At 40.6% G+C, this 19,705-nt stretch overlaps 1 long non-coding RNA gene across 2 annotated transcripts in view; it reads left to right on the forward strand.

The window, feature by feature from the left end:
* Nucleotides 1-281: 281 nt before the first annotated feature.
* Nucleotides 282-19,705, forward strand: part of LOC145514214 (uncharacterized) — a 45,587-nt gene continuing 26,163 nt past the window's right edge. For both annotated transcript variants that reach the window (XR_014059928.1, XR_014059929.1), the window contains exons 1-2: nt 282-2,305; nt 5,284-5,379. This is a non-coding gene — a long non-coding RNA (uncharacterized LOC145514214). The remainder of the gene's footprint in view (nt 2,306-5,283; nt 5,380-19,705) is intronic.

Below are 19,705 nucleotides of genomic sequence, written 5' to 3' on the forward strand. Positions count from 1 at the left end.
GATATGAGGACAGAGGTGGCAGGAGTTGGTAATGGCATTTGGAAGGAAGGGAAACAGGAGGAGAAGCTAGGACTGGAACCCCTGGGCTTGTCAAGTCCTTTCAGGTTGCAAGATGCAAAATTATCATCAAAACACCTCCGTGAGTAGAGGTGGGAGTGAATTACAAGGATACCTGGAAACTTAAAAGGCACAAGGAACCATTTCCATAATTTCATTGCTGGCTTCATAAAAATGTCACTCACGTCATTTCAAGATACCACACGGCCCTGGTGACCAATATCGATTCAGGGCTCAACTGCAATCTCCATCGTGGCCGTGTTTGTGACAGTTCCCCCAAACAGAGCCTGCTCTTCTCTTGTTTCTTCCCTTCTGCACAGCAGACCGACTGCCCTACTACCCCTGCCCACCTTGCAGCTCCTGCTGACTCATATTTTCTGTGCCTCCTGCCTCCTCTTTGCTGCTTTCTGTGTCTCTCTCCAAGCCAACACCAGTTCACTCCTTCAGCATCTCCTCTTTGCCTTACTACATATCTCCAAGGGAGAGAGTCTGACTTGTCCAGTCACCACTATGTTGGCTGAAGGTCTCAGGTGAGGCCAATCCTTAGGTCATTTGCCAGTCTTTAAGATGGTTGTTTATGGAGTGGGTGTTTGTGCCTGGGATGGTGGATCATGTCTCCGAGGCACAAATAAGACCAACTTATGTGATCAAGATTCCTAAAGAGCAACCAAAGGAAATTCCTAGGCTGTGGGCCCACAAACACCTTGAGGCTTTGTGTAAGTAAGCTGCTTATACAGTGTGTCCATTATAATCTGGGAGATGGGATATTCTTATTGTAGCTTCTTATAAAGCAAAGGCCAGTAACATGCATGCATGTATTTTACTTGACCCCCAAAGCTTTACTTCAGGTATTAACATAGGAAATAAAAATTTTAAATTATTGTTAATACTAATAGTAGAAGAAGTATGAGAAGCCATGTGGTTAACATCACAAACTTTGGGACTAGATTGCCTGGGGTCAGATCCTCAACGTTGTCACTGACTGGCTGTGTGACCCTGGGGAAATTACTTAACTGATATGTGCCACAGTTTCCTCATCTATAAAATGAGTATAATAAAGTCTATCTTGCTGGGTTGTTATGAGAGTTGAATTCATTAATATATTTAAATCACTTAGAACAGTGCCTGGCATACAATTAACACTATATAAGTATTTGCTATTTGAGTATTTGCTCCAACTATGTACCAGCATTATATCTATTATTTTGGTCTCTCTAAATTTAGTCTCTGATTAAATGTTATCTTGCACTATTTTCAAACTATTTCCTGTTGCCAGTCTTGGCTCACTAGTAAGATTTTATACTTTAACAGTGTAAAAAATATTTTTTCACTCAGATTTGAAAACTATTATTTGTTTTTATTTTATAGCCTATTCTAGGACTTCTTAGTCTGCTAAATCAGAGGGTCAAAATTCTGGAAAAGGAAATAATACTTATAATAAATATTCTTTTCATTTCTTTTGCTCTTATCTTTGTTTCAGGATGTTTGTTATATTATCATAATTTGATCAATTTCCCTCAGGAGAAGGTCAAATTTCTCTGGAACATTTGATGTCATTACTTTGAGATGAAGTAGGTGTTACATGTTTATTAAAAGTTATCCATGAGAATTCTCCAGAAACCAAAAGGCATTGATATTTTTTGCCTCAAAAATCTTACTGGCTTGCTTCCATACTTGAATTTGAATGCTGTTTTAAATTAACATTTTATACAGTAATCAATAGTTGGTAGGATTTGCTCCAAGTATTTGAAACTGCGATGCTCCACTATATTTTCAGATGTAAATTGGAGCAAATCTTCCAATATCATTATATTTTGAGATTGCACACCCTAAGTGTAGGACATAAAGCTATATGGCAACATGCTGGTAGATACATCAGCCGGTGGCTTCGTCACTCCTGGGGTATGGGGTTGCCCATCCCTGAACTGAAACCCAAATTTCCCTGACCATGTCAACTGCAGCCATTTTCAGTAGCTTCACCTTCTAGGAATCTGGTTTGGAGCTTATGCAGGTCTCCTCTTTTTCTTCTCCCTCAGGGGTCAACCACTGAGCCAGAGCAGTAACCCATAGACCATCCTTCCTCCTCAAAGCCCTGGGAGAGAGAGAGAGAAGGCCAACTCACGCCTCCCCGTTTGCCTCTAAAAAAACCTAAGCCATCAGCATAATCACTCTTCTTTCTGACTCATTCTCTTCGCCAGCATTATCACTGTCAGTCATGGAATCAGGGATTTCACTGAACCTCATACAGGTCAGATATTACTCTTTTTTTAATTGAAGTATAGCTGATATACAGTACTGGGTTAGTTTCAGGTGTACAGCAAAGTGATTCAGATATGTATACATATTAATTATATACATATAAAATATAATATAAAATAATATTCATAAGAGTATTTTCCTTTATAGGTTATTACAAGATATTCAGCTATTGTTGTTGTTCAATCACTCAGTCATGTCCGACTCTCTGTGACCCCATTGACTGCAGCATGTCAGGCTTCCCTGTCATTCACTATCTCCCAAAGTTTGCTCCAACTCAATGTCCATTGAGTCAATGATGCCATCCAACCATCTCATCCTCTGTAGCCCCCTTGTCCTCAAATACGTATATATATATTCTTTTTAAGATTTTTTTTCCATAAAGGTTATTACAAAATATTGACTATTTTATAACCCCTGTGATGTTCAGTAAGTAGCTCCATGTTGTTCATCTATTTTTTATATAATGGTATGTGTTTGTTAAGCCCAAACTCCCACACACACACTTTATCCCTCCCCACACCCCCACTTTCCCCTTTGGTAACCATAAGTTTGTTTTCTATGTCCATGAGTCTATTTCTGTTTTGTAAATAAGTTCATTTGTATCATTTTTTTAGATTCCACATACAAGTGATATCATATATCTGTCTTTCTTTGTCTGACTTACTTAACTTAGCCAATCTCTAGTCCATCCATGCTGCTGCAAGTGGTATTATTTCACTATTTCTCATGGCTCAGTAATATTCCACTGTATACATGTACAATATCTTCTTTACCCATATTCCTCTGTCAATAGACACTTATGTAGCTTCCATGTCTTGGTTATTGTAAATAGTGCTGCATTGAACATTGGGGTGTATGTATCTTTTCAAATTAGAGTTTTCATCAGATACCACTATTGACGGGAGAGAAGAAGGCAAAGAATTTCAAATCAAATGAGGGCAGGATGCACGCTTCCAAGTACACTTAATAATGTAGGAACTATGGAGGTGACACATTAAACAGAGATGTTTCAATCCTTCCCAGCTTTATACCAATACTGAAGGCTTTTTAGATTGCTCACGGTAACTACCGTCTCAGAGAGCTCCTCCTATATGTGGTCTATATGTGCCCTGTGATCTCCAAAACCCAAAGTAGGGTCAAATGGAATCACAGGGCCACAGTACCTTCCAGTGAACTCTGATGTCCACATCACACAATGTGTAAGATATAAACACATGACCCTTCACATCATCATTGCAGCATTTTCTAAGCCAAAATTGTGCACTCAATATGATTCTCAGTATATGTTGAGACCAATACAAAGATGTATGAGATTTTTCCTGCCCTGAAGAAAAGCATTATCTTGTTAGAGAGGCAAGACTAGCAACAGGAAAGAATGTGAAAACAGAGGTAGCCTTTCATCAGAAATCATAAATTAAATCAGAGAAACCAAAATGGCAGATACTACAAGGCATCCTGGAACATGTGGCTTGGGGAGAAGCATTTACTCTTTCTGGACTTCAGTTTCCTTGTTGATTTTTGTTTTGTTTTAAGGTAGGGGTAATATTAATCTCTATCTTTTGAGTGATCCTGGGATGCACAAATGTAATGCAGTATGTGTCAGCACTCTGAAAAATTCTTAGCACTATTCTAATGTCACTGTTTAGTCGCTAAGTCGTGTCTGACTCTTTGGCAACCCCGTGGATTATAGCCCGCCAGGCTCCTCTGTCCATGGGATTTTCCAGGCAAGAATACTGGAGTGGGTATTCATTTCCTTCTACAGGGGATCTTCCAGGACCAGAGATTGAACCTGCATCTCCCAGACTGTCAGGCAAATTCTTTCCCATTGAGCCATTCAGGGAAGCCCCTACTATTCTAACGTAGGGCTTTATTATTATTGCTGTGATCATTGCCTCTATGATTATTAATACAATACCTGGAGTTCAGAGAAAGGAGGGGTCCTGGAAGGAGGAAAGAGGAAGCTTGTTCAGAGAAGGAAGTGTGTGGCAACCTGAGCCAGCTTGGAAGGATGTACAGGATTCGGAAGGGGCATGAATACCTTGGGGTGGTAGGGAGAATGGCCCGGGCAGAGGCAAGGAGAGAGTGTGAAAGATGTGAGGCATCAATCAGGTGCCTGCTTGGCTGTGTAGAGGGACTACTGTGGGGAGGAACAGAACACATATTGGGTGGATAAGGAGACTGACCCAGAGCAGACCTTACCATCCCCACAGAACATGAATCCTGCAGTTGGAAAGGGAGAAATTGGCATTTCCTTTGTTCAAGACTAGGGGTTTGCTTAGAAAAAAGCCAAGTATATTTACCAATCTAGAGAATTAAAATGCTCATTCTAGGGACTTCCGTGGGGGTCCAGGGGTTAAAATTCCAAGCTTCCATTGTAAGGGGTGTGGGTTCATTCCTGGTTGGTGAACTAAACCCCCACATATTGCATGGTGGGCCAAAAAAAAAAAAAAAGAATGCTCATTCTACTACTTTTCTCAAGCATTATCCTCTTCTTCCAAGTGAGTGTATCTTTTTCCTGTGGTTTTGTTTGTATCTAGCCCAGGGCTTAGCAGATAACTGGTACCCCGACTCTCGCTGGTTGAACTGAACTCATGCCATCTGTGGTATCTTTCATCATCACTGCTACTGCTGTTCCCCAGCTCTTTTAAGTTACCAGTGATCTCATTCGATGCCAACCAGTGGTCATTTCTTTGTCTTCATCCTTCTTGACCTCTGCTGAATCTGTGCCTAGTCCTTGCTCATCCCATGTGTTCACAGAAGGCTGTATTGTCTACTTGGCACTGGAAACAATTCCATCCCTGATTCCCAGGCAAACAGCTTCAGGATTTTGCCTGAAATTTAAACCACAGAGATATCTATACCTATAAACCAGCATTTTCCTTTAAAATCCAAATGCATCCAAAGTGGCTAAGGAGGGCGAAGATTCACACTTCACTTTTAATTATTTTATTTATTTTTCTCCTACAGTCTACCTGTGAGCTGCACTTGCAGGAATGAAGGAATGCTTGTTTGGACAAGTTTGGAAGGCTGGAAAGGTTATCTGGAAGATGAGGGAATTATAAGGTAACCAACCAAAGAGCAGATTGAGGATAAGAAAGATGAACCTAATTTTCAACCTTGTTCAACTCTCAACCTTGCCAGTGTATATAGATACCAGGTCCCCCTTCCAGCCCCCCATCTCCCCTTGATGGCCTCAAAAGGGAGAGGCAGCTTCCAATGAAAAGAAATATAAATGACTTTCTTCCTTCAAATAAGTCCTGTGGGGCTCTCATGTGGGACTCCTTGGCTCCTTTTCAAGATCCATCTCAGAGTTTCGTTGCAAACGCTCCAATAAATGCTTTCCCCTACTCTCCCACCCATTAACAATAATGAGTGAATGTCACCTGGGTCTGTCCTGATGAAAACTTGGGCTCATTTAAAAATGGAACTTTCAGGACCCAACTGTCCTGGAACATTCTATTGAGGGGATAAGACTGAGTCACATGACAACCAACCATGGGACTGAGTCTCTTCTTCTTCTCATGTCCCATTGTTAACCTCCAAAGTAGTCACTTCTGCCCACACTTTGTTCTCTCTGGGAAGCAAGAGAGAAAGCTGCTCCCAGCTGTGCCCTTTGGGGAAGAGTGACTGATATGACCAGGAGGATGGGGGTAAAGATCACGCTGCTTGCTCGTTCTCTCGGGCTAAAACCTGCCTGCACATTCTTCTCTCTGACTTCATTTCCATTAGGCAAGCAGAGCAGGGCGGGGGCCTGTCTTCTGGGGTCCGATGTCTCCCTGAGTCTGATGGGGAGTGAGGGCAGAAACTCTCTTTCCTGCAGGCAGCTCTCCTCACCCACAGGTACAGCTGAAGGTCCTGCCGAGCCCACAGCTGCAAGCTGTGTTCTCCAGTCCAGCTTTAGCATGAGCAAAGGTGTGGTTTTACTCCCACTAGACTGGTCTGCCCATCTCTCAACTGACTCAGAACCTGAGGGGAGGAGGCATGGGGTTGACTGGCATCCCTAAGATGTCAACAACTTGAGGAGATGTGCTTAGCAAAGAATTCTCCCCTTAGATTCTCAGCGCACCATGAAGAACTAGCATCTATTCTGATAACAGTATCTTAGCGATCTTGCCCCTGCCCTCACCTCCACCCCTAGCCGTCACCTTCCGCTGTCCTCATTTGGACCTGGGGTTTGTCAAATGTATTCTGTGGGCTGGAAGACATCTAACTCTAGAGGATAAAGACCTAGGCATTCACAAGTTATATCCTGTTCTACTCCCTTCCAGTGTCCTACTGGGTCTAATTCAGGGCACACCATGGATCACCAGGCTATTCGGAGTGCTCTAAGAGCCCTCACCTCTAAGATACACTTAAATCTATGTGGTTTCCCTGCATAGTTATCAACGTCAGTATCAAGGAAAGACTGTACCATTTTAAAAGTCCTGGGTTTTTCCTGGTGGTCCAGAGGCTAGGATTCTGTACATGTAACTCAGGGGACCTGAGTTCCATCCGTGGTCAGGGAACTAGATCCCAGATGATGCAACTAAAAACTTCCATGTTGCAGCTAGAAAAGACCATGCACACTGCATCCAAGACCTGGCTCAGCCAAATAAATAAATATTTAAAAAAAAATTTTTTTTTAATTCTTCCTATCCTTTAGGAAAAACCACTGTGGGAATATCATCATTATTTATCAATGAGACCTTTCATAACACCAAGTATTTTTATCTTTCAAGCAAACATTTGATGGATTACTTTTAAAGAAAGACACTTTTTTGTTTCTCATATTGTAAGTGAGTTTAGAATAGTAGCTCTAGAATTCAATTACATTGTCAGAGTTTTCTGGCACAAACCATTATTGCAGTGTCTCATAAAAAGCAAAGAAATGAAAAAAATAACCATTGTTTTTATGAGTGGAATGTTGGCTAGCTAGCTCTCATGGCCCTATTCCAATCAGAATAATTATATTCCATTTACATATAACCCATGTATAATTCAGCTGGATTGATCTATAATAGGAAAAGTCATGTCTCAGACTTTTGAGAACACAGGCTTAGTAAAATGCCCTGGCAGTGGACTTTAAAAATTAGTAATAAAGCAATTTCAATAGCCCTGTTTTGCAGAGGATCAAATTCTAAGCCATAAAGGCTATAAAATGAAGTAATTTGTATAACTTGAGGTAACATGATATTTAAATAGAAATCACACATCTTCCTCAAGTGTATTGCCCTAAGATATTTCTGTTCATAAACATTTCTAAGCAAAAGTACTCATATCTGATGCTTGGAGCAATGTTTAAATTTCTGCACTATTATGAGTACATGTGAATGGGTGAAAATTCCACTTGAAACATATGAGAAAGGGTTTTGCTCAGTTATAAAAAATCACACATGCTAACAAAAATCTGAGATTCCTAGGTCAGAGGGTTCCCCTCAGCTCTACTGGTAACCCAGGATTGAAACTTCAGTATCTTCTTTTGTCTTTTTCCTTTTTTTCTCCCACATCTTGGTAGTTTCCAAGAACTTGGTAATTTTCCCTATGCGGTCTTCCCAATCACCATCTCTTTTTCATCCCTTTGATCACAGCCTTGTGACCCTCCACTGTGACTTCTACAAGAGGCTTCTAACTTCAGTGCCATCCTTAGACCCTGGCAAGAGGGGCCCTGGTCCTGGCCCTCCTCCACTGTGCCCCTCTGCACAATGAGGATACTATGGAACTGAGAGATCCTCAGCAACCCCAAGTCCAAGCCCCCACTTCTAGGCCACTGGTGGAATGCTCTTGTCCAGATCCTCGAATTTCTTGTCCAAATAGTCTTAAGCCTGCTTCCAGAGCCTGTGCAGGCTTTTTCCTGGCATCTGATCCCCCACCGTGAATGTTGCAATCAGTATGCACAGCCCTGGATCTAAAGGGGTAGCTGGATCTAGAGGTAGCTATTTGAAGGGGGTGTGGACGTGCAGTTTGGGTGTGGGAGAGATGGTCACAGAGTTGGATGGTATCAGACAAAGAAAAGGGGGTGGGTGCTGGAGCAGGGGCAGGGAGACAGGGTCAGCTCATTCTGTGATGCCACATTTTGATATGAGTTTCTGAGAATTTAAAATTCAACCTGGCTCTTCAGGTTGTTGTGAATGTGTATTTGTCAAGATAGGAAGATAAAACATAATTTATTTAACAATCGATCAGTTTTATCTGCAACTCTTAAATATTTTCACACATGGTGTATAAGCCTTTGTATTCTTGTCCCAGCTCTACCAGTGTTAGCAACAGGCCTGCATAATTGGTCTCCCTATACCTAGAATTTTTCTTTCTCATTTGTTTTTGTTCGGGGTTTTTTTTTTTTTTTAGAATTTTTAATTTTTATTTTATATTGGAGTATAGTTGATTAACAATGTTATGTTAGTTTCAGGTGCACAGCAAAGAGATTTAATTATACATATATCTCCAGGAGTTGGTGATGATGGACAGGGAAGCCTGGCATGCTGCAGTCCATGGGGTCACAGAGTCAGACATGACTGAGTGACTGAACTGTTACATATATCTATTCTTTTTCAGATTCTTTTCACATATAGGTTATTACAGAGTAATGAGTACAGTTGCTTGTGCTAGTCAGTGAGTCCTTGTTGATTATCTATTTTAGATACACTAGTGTGTATCTGTTAATACCAACCTCCTAATCTATCACCCTCCCCACCTTTTCCTTTTGGTAACCGTAAGTTTTTTTTTCTAAGTTTGTGAGTCTGTTTCTGTTTTGTAAGTAAGTTCATTTGTATCATTTTTCAGATTCCCCATATAAGTGATATCATATGATATTTGTCTTTCTCTGACTTACTTCACTCAGTATGACAATCTCTAGGTCCATCTATGTTGCTGCAAAGGGCATTATTTTGTTCTTTTTATGACTGAGTAATATTCCATTATATATATGTACCACATCTTTATCCATTCATCTGTTGGTAGACATTTAGGTTGCTTCCATGTCTTGCCTATTGTAAACAGTGCTGCAGTGCAATCCAAAATTTTTCAAGACAAACATTAGATCCTCCAACTTCTAAGCACAACGGGAAGGTATCAGTGGTGTGTTATGTTTTATGTCTAAGAATATTTGAAAATGTGCTTTGAGGTTTTGCCCTCAGCTATTCATTTTGTATTATTTATAAAGAGTTAAAAAGAAAACAGCAGCTTTAAATGACTAACTGCATTGGTGAATCCATCAGCATCTCAAACCAATTCAATTACTGAGTCTAGAAAGCTACACATGAGTAGAGGGCAAGTAAACCAATCAACCAGCTATATTTGCATAAGCCTTCATTCAGTACTAATTCACTCACCTTCTCCAAGCCTGTTTTCTCCTCTACAAATGGGACTGATACAGTACTACTACTTAAGGCAGCTAGGGTACTATATCAGTCCCATTTGTAGAGGAGAAAACAGGCTTGGAGAAGGTGAATGAATTAGTAAAGCTGTCTAAAATCATACAACTAATAAATGCAGAGTCTCCTAAGACCTGATTCCAAACTCTTGCTTTTAAGGGCTACAGGATCCAGACTTACTCTAAGACATACAATTGCACTTTTTATATTTGGAAAAACTACCTTAGGAAAGTACGTTTGGCCTCCAGTTCTGGTTTGGCACAGACAAACGTTTCTTGGAGAAGTTGTCCAACAGAGGTAGGCCTCAATTTCCACCTTTGAGATAAAGGAGTTAAGATAATCACTAAGGTTTCTTCCAGCTCTGCATTTCTTTTACAACCTATATCCCAGATTGCTTTTCACATTTGTGCAGGTGGCCCTGAAACCTAGGTAACACAGTTGTGATATAGTAATGTCTTTTTCAAATGGCCCCAGGTGTCCTCCATCCCCCAAGTTAATCAGATCAGCTGGCACCAGTTTAATCAAAAGTTAAAAATGAACATTGAGGGCAAAATGACAAACCAACAGTACTTTTTTGTTACTATTTCCCAACACTTTTAGGGACAAGGCCACAGGGCAGTATAACCACGATGTACTAGTTCCAAGAGATATTAATAGGATCTCCTTGAAAAGAGAGGTTTTTTTTGGTGACTGTGTTAAATAATGTCAAACAGGTTTCTTTTGTGGAAATTCTTTAACACCTACATAGCTTATTAGTTATTCATATCCAGGAAGATTATTTTTTCTCCAGGAAGTAGTGCTCAGAACACAGTTTTGGAAAATGCTTCTCCAAAGCATTTAGGTAGGATTTACTGATTATTTTCAGCATCTCAGAATTTACCCCCAAAGCGAAGTGTAGCTTTTGGTGATGGCTGTATGTACAAAACATGATATAAGATGACAAGGCTATTTGCCTTCTAATAAACTAAATGAAAGAATGTACCTGTCTAGAGAGTTCCCTGTGGTCCAGTGATTAGGAATTGCCTCCCAGTGGAGGGGACAAGGGTTCAGTCCCTAGTTGGGGAACTAAGATCCCACATGCCACAGGACAACTAAACCCACACACAACTAGAGAAAGCCCGCGCGCCACAACAAATATCCTGTATGCCATAACAAAGATGCCACGTGCCACAACTCAAACTTGATGTATGCATGCACGCTAAGTCACTTCAGTTGTGTCTGACTCTTTCCAACCCCATGGACTGTAGCCCACCAGGCTCCTCTGTCCATGGGATTTTTCCAGGCAAGAATACTGGAGTGCGTTGCCATGCCCTTCTCCCTCTGGTTTTTCCTGACCCAGGGATCGAACCTGCATCTCATGTCTCCTGGGTTGGTAAGTGGGTTCTTTACCACTGGCAACACCTGAGAAGCCCAAGACCTGACACAGCAAAATAAATAAATGAATATTAAAAAAAAAAAAAAGAATTTAACTCTTAATGACTTTTAGCTGTATCTGAAGTCAAATCTACCACTATGGCAGATTGTATTCTCCAAAGATGCCTACAATAATCCCATCCCACAGGCTTGTCTTGCCTTGAGACCTTGAGCCAGATCATCAAAATGTCATGCACTTCAGCCTTGCTCTCTGGGCACAAACAAGCCCTATGCTGACAGCATGTATAGGTGTGCCTTGCCAATGGCCCTCATCAACTGCCAGACATGTGGGTGACGATGTCTCCATCTGATTCAGCTATCCCTCCAGCTATCTATCACCTGGGCCTTCTTCCCAACTGAGGACCCAGAATCACAAAGCAAAGACACACTGTCCCCTCTCTGCCCTGTCAGAATCCCTAACTCACAGAATCCACAAGCCTAAGAAAATCTGCATCTGCGAATGCAACCAACCAAGATCAAAGTATTTGGAAAAAAAAATTCCAGAAAGTTCCAAAAAGCAAACCTTGAATTTGTCCCACACTGATAACTATTTTGTTGTTGTTGCTATTTAGTCGCTCAGTTGTGTCTGACTCTTTTTGCAACCCCATGGACTGTAGCCTGCCAGGCTCCTCTGTCCATGGGATTTCCCAGGCAAGAATACTGGAGTGGGTTGCCATTTCCTTTCTCCAGGGGATCTTTCTTACCCAGGGATCGAACCCATGTCTCCTGCATCACAGGCAGATTCTTTACTGCTGAACCACTGGGGAAGCCTGGTAACTATTTACGTAGTATTTACATTGTATTAGGTAATAAGTAATATAGAGATGATTTAAAGTATACAGAGGATGTGTGTAGCTTATATACAAATACTATGCCATTTTGTGGGGCATCCCTTGTGGCCCAGGCAGTAAAGAATCTGCCTGCAATGCAGGAGGCTAGGGTTTGATCCCTGGGTCAGGAAGATCCCCTGGAGAAAGAAAATGGCAACCCACTTCAGTATTCTTTCCTGGAAAATTCCATGGACAGATGAACCTGGCGTGCTACAGTCTTTGGGGTACCAAAGAGTAGGAAGTGACTGAGCAATTAACACACACATGCATGTTATTTTGTAGAAAGAACTTGAGCATCAATGAATATTGATATCCTGGGGGATTCTGGGACAAATCCCCCCTTGGATTACAAGGAATGACTGTATTTTTGGTCCCTAAATTTCAGAATAGGATGTTTGACAGTAACAGTAACTAAACAACTCCCAAAGGATCAAATTTGTTCCTACTGAGGAAATTCAAAAGAATGTGCTAAAGAAATTTTACTTTATGAATCTTTAGGATTTGAGATTTATAATCCTAGCATCTTGGACCCATGTGTGTTAAAGATTTTTGGACTGGTACTCAAATCACCACCATTTTAGCATTTGAATTTCCCCAAATCATATTTTATTTGCTTAATAAAAAACTTCCAGGGATTTCAGAAAACTAAAACTCTCAGCATGTTCAATTCACAGTCTTGAAGCAGGGCTCAGAAAATCAAGTGTCTTCAGGGGCCTGACTGGTAAAAAAAAAAATGAGTCAGGTAGAGACTCAGGAGCCTGGGAGAAACCAGAGAGTTCCAACAAAATTATTGGTTGTGACTTCTAGAAGAAAGTGACCTGTCCCCAACTTCCCTTCTCAAGCTTTAAAGTTTACCTATTGCAATGCCTGCCATATGCCCGATCTCTTTTACAATCTCCAAAGAACACTCGCAGAGCCCTGAGCCATCCCCAGAATCTGAATTCTTTGGATGTTGAAACATGGATTCAAAGGTTATTCTCAAATCAAACTCACTGAGACTGATAAATATGCTGGTGCCACAGGGCAGTCTTGATCAGACACCTCAACAGAAAATTAGTCTGAGAACTAGAAATGGATCATCTGCTTCATGGGATTCCATCCAGTTTCCAGAAATAAAATCCTTTTATCAATTCATAAATGTGGTTTGGGTCCCTGAGAATTCTAGACTCTGTGACTGACAGCTCACCTACCTATCCACACTTCTGGCATATACATTTATAGTAATCTGTGAACAAACAAGCAATTTCTTATTTCTTTGTTGTTTTCAGATACTACTTATCAGAAAGTAGTATCAGTTCTCAGTTTCAGCACTATTTATAATAGCCAAGACATGGAAACAACCCAAATGTCCATCAACAGATAAATGGATTAAGAAGATATGGTATACATATTATCACTATATATATGATATTACTCAGCCATCAAAAAGAATGAAATAGTGTCATTTACAGCAACATGGATGGACTTAGAGATTATCACACTAAGTCAGAAAGAAAAAGACAAATACCATGTGATATCATTTATACATGGAATCTAAAATTTGATACATATCAACATACACAAAACAAAAACAGGTTCACAAATCTAGAAAACAGACTGTGGTTGCCAAGATGTAAGGGAGGGCAGGAATGGGAGTTTGGGATTAGCAGAGGCAAATTATTACATATAGGATGGATAAACAACAAGCTTCTACTGTTTAGCTGTTCAGCACAGGGAAATATATTCAATATCCAGTGAAACCATAATGGAAAAGAATATGAAAAAAAACTATATATATATATATGAGTCACTTTGCTGTACAGCAAAAACGAACACAACATTGTAAATCAATAAAACCTACAAAAAAGTTTTGATTGATTATTATTTTAATAGCTATCTTTCCTTCTAGACCTGAAGCCTCTTTGGGGGAGCCTTTGCCCATCTTATTTCCCATTATGTCTCTTGTACTCACAGCACCTGGTACACACAAAATACAGAATAATACTTAGTCAATGAATGAACAGTGTCCCATTCATTTAGCCAATGAACATACATTAAACACCTACTGTGTCAGGTGTTGATCTTGGATGTGGGAATAATAGTATTATCATGAACAATACAGGCCCGACTCTGCTTTCATGGCACTTAGCATCTAGCGACGGAGGGTATTGGAGAAAAATCCAAGTAAACAAATAAATTCAATAATTTCAGGTAGTGCTAATAACTATGAAGAAAACCAAACGGTGTCCTGTGAATGAGGGGAAAGTCAAGGGAAACCCTTAGAAAGACTGTTTTTTCAATGAGCTGTCTAATGAATGGGGGGAGGGGGGCACAGGGAGCAGATGTTTATGTACAGGGAAGAACAGTGAATGAATGTTCTAGGAGCAGAAATAGCTGGTGTAAAGGTCCTGAGGCAGAAGTCATTTGACTTATTTATTGGATATGGTTCACTGAGAACACAGTGTAGCTAGAGCATAGTGGAAGAGTGTCACATGGTAGGGGATCAAGTTGAGATGTTGGCAGGGGCAGAGCAGGGAGAACCTTGTAGGCCATAATAGAGACTGATTCCAGGGGTTGCAGAACAGCAAGCTGTTAATAAGAATTAAAGGAGCTGGTTGGCCTAGACTTGTCCCTCATGGACCTAAAATAACATGATTCCCTGGCTGCTCAGACAGCAAAGAATCCACCTGCAATGCAGGATCCCTGGGTACTCTCCCTGGGTTGGGAAGGTCCCCTGGAGGAGGGCATGGCAATCCACTCCAGTATTCTTACCTGGGAAATCCCATGGACAGAGAAGCCTGGTGGGCTACAGTCCATGGGGTCGCAAAGAGTCAGACACGACTAAGAGACTAAAACAGCAGCAACACATCCAACAGGAACAGAAACATGCTAGTTACAGCTGCAATCTCTCACATCAGACCTCTGAACTTTAGGACACCTGACCTCATTGCTGCCTTTCTTTGGATCAGCTGCCAGCAATACAACTAACTGACTCTAGAAATTTGGAGTTCTGAGCTCTTGTGGAGGCATAATTGTCATTATTATTACAACAGTAAAGTACATCCTGAGTTGCTTTAGATGTAGGTTGAACGAATCAGGCTGAAATATCAGGAACTAGGCAACAAAACTATTTCAGGTTAGCAGGCTGTGATGGTCCAAGAGCCCCTCCTCTCTCAAGCCAGAGTTCCCAGCCTCTCTAATGAACAGCCCTCCCTCCCTCTCCCACACGCCTGGCCCTCTGCCTATTTGCAGCTGAAGGGGAGAATTAGGCAGCTGCTTCTCTTTCCAGACTCCCAGATTCTCATCTCATCTTCTGTGGCAGTAAACACTCTGGCCTCTGTGAACAAGACCTAGTAAGTGTCCAGAGAATAGGGAGGAGTGGAAAGGGGGAATGGGTGTAAAAAGATAACAGATGTGGGATTGTGGTGGGAGTGATGAGGATAAAGAGACCTTGCAAAGTGAAGGGATTTGTAGTCAGATGCTGCTACTGCTACTAAGTCGCTTCAGTCGTGTCCGACTCTGTGTGACCCCATAGACGGCAGCCCACCAGGCTCTGCCGTCCCTGGGATTCTCCAGGCAAGAACACTGGAGTGGGTTGCCATTTCCTTCTCCAATGCATGAAAGGGAAAAGTGAAAGTGAAGTCGCTCAGTCGTGTTCGACTCTTCGCGACCCCATGGACTACAGCCTACCAGGCTCCTCCGTCCACGGGATTTTCCAGGCGAGAGTACTGGAGTGGGGTGCCATTGCCTTCTCCATGTAGTCAGATGAGGTTAGAGTTATTTGGAATATTCAAAGGAAATAAAGAGGAAATTAGGTGCAATCTTAGGAAATGTGGCAGGGTGAAAGGGATTTGTATACATTTCATGTTAAAAGGTCCATGTGTTAGGACATCCCTGGTGGTCCAGTGGTTAAGACTCCACCTTTCAATGCAGGGAACTTGGGCTCAATTCCTGATCAGGGAAATAAGATCCCACATGCCAGGTGGCACGGGCAAACGAAAAAAAAAGTTAACGTGAAAAATAATCTATAACTTGTCATTTTATAAAAAGTAGCTTGGTCCTTTATGAGAGACAGCGGAATTCAAGCTTTGGGGCAAAGTATCTCAAATACATGAAACATTTTATGTGAACTTCTCATTGGATAGTGACCAGTCTACTACGCAAAGGCCCATGGTTTCGCAATGATAGATGACCACAAGAGCCATGCAGGTTAATAAGTACTGGGAGAGGAGCTCCCGGCCAGTTACCAGGCTAAATGTGAAGTTTCAGGATGATCAATCATGAGATTTAAGAGCTAAAAGGGAATTTAGACATCCTCGAATCTAGAGAGGGCAAAACTGACCCACTCGCCTGGGCATGTTTCGTATGTGAAGGGGTTCAGGCAGAGCCCTCTATCTCAGCTAGCCCAGCCTTCACCACTCCTTAATACTCACCTCATAGAGGTCAGCTTCAGAAATTGTGGTACCTGTTTGGGCCCTGGAGGATTTGAGGTTGTGACCACTGGTCAACTAAGAAGCCTCATTTTACCAGGGAGGAAGGGAGAAGTCTCCCATCATATGTTAGTGAAACAATTTGCTATCTGTGAACAATGGATAATATGGGGGTGAATGACCTAAGGGTTAAGGTAGGAGGCTAGAGAAGAATTTGTTCAGACCAATTAGAATACAAAGAAAAAAAATGATACAATTCTAAATTGGGGCTATATTCTTTCTTTCCTAAAGCAGTTTAACAGAAACTCTCTTCAGTCCCAACAATTTTGTGAGGCCGATTTTACAAATATAACTATTCCCACTTTACAGATTTTAAAATAGAGGCAAAGAAAAGTGCCTTAACACCCATGTCTTGATTCAGAAAATCCTCCAAACCCAAGATCTGTTATGAAGTCAGTCTGATAAGCAAGCTTCATAAATCTTGCAAGCAGGAAAAATAGTGTCCTGCAGCTTAATAAGCAATGACTGTCAAGTGTTTTGGTTCCTGGGACACCCAGGATTAACTTTCCAGCAAATTATAAAGGTAGAGAAGATCTCTCTTCTCCTGTTTCCCCCCTTTCTTTAAATCTCAGGAATTTCTTTATTTCTTTTTCTCAGTGCCTCTCTTTTCCAAAACAAATCTATTTCTAATTTTCTTAGTCCTTTACAGTTGTGGATTGTACTGATTCATTAGCTGATTACACTGGAGCATGAATGCATTTCCATATTTGTGTTACTCTGGCCAGATATATGCATTTTTTGTTGTTGTTACTCTGACCAGTTATATGCATTTGAAGACTTTATTGCAAAGAGATTTGCTCTCTGTTTAAAGGATTAAGACTCAGATAAGAAGTTTATTTTGGATGAGGAGTGGGAATCAGGAAGAGGCCTTTACTCTCAAGTCATTCTGAAAACGTTCTTGGTTCACGTTTGAAACTGAAAGTCCCCTACCTCTCTTCCCTCCATTTTCTATTGAGAAGAGGCAGGTTGGGGCATGTACATGAGAGGAGAAGGTTCTGGTAGGGGTAAGCTGTTCTGCTTGTAGAGCTGCTGAACAGAACTAAGAGGGATTAGCCTTCCCTTCATTTTGTTCATTTTTCATTTTCTTCTATTGACTACTGTCCTAAATTAACATTCACAAGAATTTCCGCAGGATAACCACACTCCATTTAAAAAAAATTTTTTTTCAAGTGTAGTTGCTTTACAGTGTTGTGTTAATTTCTGCTAGACAGCAAAGCAATTCAGCTATATATTCATTTTTTATATTCTTTTCCATTATGGTTTATCATAGGATATTAAATATAGTTCTCTGTTCTATAAAGTAGGACCTAGTTGCTTATCTATTTCATATGTAATAACTTACATCTGCTAACCCCAACCTCCCATTCCCTCCTTCCCTCAATGCCTTTCCCCTTGGCAACCAGAAGTCTGCTCTCCATGTCCATGAGTCTGTTTCTGTTTTGTAGTTATGTTCATTTGTGTCTTTTATAAGATTCTACATATAAGTGATTTAATATGGGACTTGTCTTTGTCTTTGCGATTCCTTTCTTGAAGTCCCAGAAAACATCCTTAAGCCTCCTGTGGTTCCACCCTCTGTTGACAAGGTTTCTGTAACATAGAGCTAGTTTACTGATAAAATTATGATTTTCCTGGCTTTTCAAAGCAAAACTGCTCTTAGGTATAAATGTCAATCCCAATCTCATATACACACTGCTATGTATAAAATAGGTGAAGAATAAGAACCTGTTGTTCAGCACAGGAATTTCTATTCAGTACTCTGTAATGACTAATTTGACTCTTGATCAGCCTCATGATAAAGCAAAATCAGGAATACCAAGAGAAAAAGAATCAAAGAACTGACTGATTAGAAAAGACCCTGATGCTGGGAAAGATTGAAGGCAGGAGGAGAAGGGGACGACAGAGGATGAGATGGTTGGATGGCATCACTGACTCAATGCACATGAGTTTGAGCAAGCTCTGGGAGTTGGTGATGGACAGGGAAGCCTGGCGTGCTGCAGTCCATGGGGTCACAGAGAGTCGGACACGACTGAGCAACTAAACTGAATGACCTGTATGCGAATAGAATCTAAAGAAAAGTAAGTACATGCGTGCTTAGTCGTGTCCGACTCTTTGCAACCCCATGGACTGTAGCCCGCCAGGCTCCTGTCTGTGGAATTTTCTAGGCAAGAATACTGGAATGGATTGCCATTTCCTATCCCACTAAAAAAGAATGGATATATGTATATGTATAACTGATTCGCTTTGCTGTACAGCAGAAATGAACACAATACTGTAAAGCAACTATACTCTAAAAAAAACTCATTTAAAAAACTTCCCTCAGAGGCTCACATATGAAAGACAAATGAATTTAACAATATCTAACAGACTTTTATGAAACTTCTCTATTTACTGAAACATTGTAAGATACTGTATACTCTGTACCCAAATTTACTAATTTTTCAACATTATTGCCACATTTGCTTTATCATTCTTTCTTCTCCCCCTCTCTCACAAAACCTCACCACTATTTTACAGTTTTTTTTTTTTACTCATTTGAGAGCAAGTAGCAAATATCATGGGCCTTCAGCATATATTTACTAAGAACAAAGATATTCTTTTACGTAAGTACAATATCATTAATAAATTCCAGAAATTTAATACTGATAAACTAATTGAATCTAATCTACAGTCTATATTCCAGCTTTGTCAATTATCCAAATAATATTTCCCTTATCATATATGATCATAGCATGTCTATAGTTTCCCTCAATCTGGAATAGTTCTTTGGTTTGTCTTTGTCTTTCATGGCACTGGCCTTATTGAAGACTGTAGGGCAATTATGTTTTATGTTCTTCAACTGGTTTACCTAATGTTTCCTCACTAGAATTAGATTCAAATTATGCATCCCCAGTGGATCATTCCTGGGTAATTTTGTTCTCCCCAGACTATCCCATCTGGAGACACATGATATCTATCAGCATGTATTGGGTGCTGTTAATTTCAACCACCCAGTCATTGTTTATTTCCTCACTATGTATTTATTGCTTATACTCTTCAGCCAAACAACAATCTTTGGAGACAATGAGACCATGCAAATGCTCTGCTTCTCGTTAAATTCTCCCCTACTTTTAGCATCCTGTCTTTTCCATGATGGTTACAAAATGGTAATTTCCCAATTAAACCACCACTGACTCTACATTTATTAAATGACATTTGTTGTAAGACAGAGTTTTCCTTTCTATGCCAATTTTTTGTTTGTTTACAGCTTTAGTAATGTAATTCACATGCCATATATAATTTACCCTTTTGAAGTATACAATTCAGCAGGTTTTCCTTTTTTAAAAAATTT

The sequence above is a fragment of the Giraffa tippelskirchi genome, chromosome 7 (assembly GCF_054371585.1).
Source record: "Giraffa tippelskirchi isolate mGirTip1 chromosome 7, T2T-mGirTip1v1.2.pri, whole genome shotgun sequence".
Taxonomy (NCBI): Eukaryota; Metazoa; Chordata; class Mammalia; order Artiodactyla; family Giraffidae; genus Giraffa; species Giraffa tippelskirchi.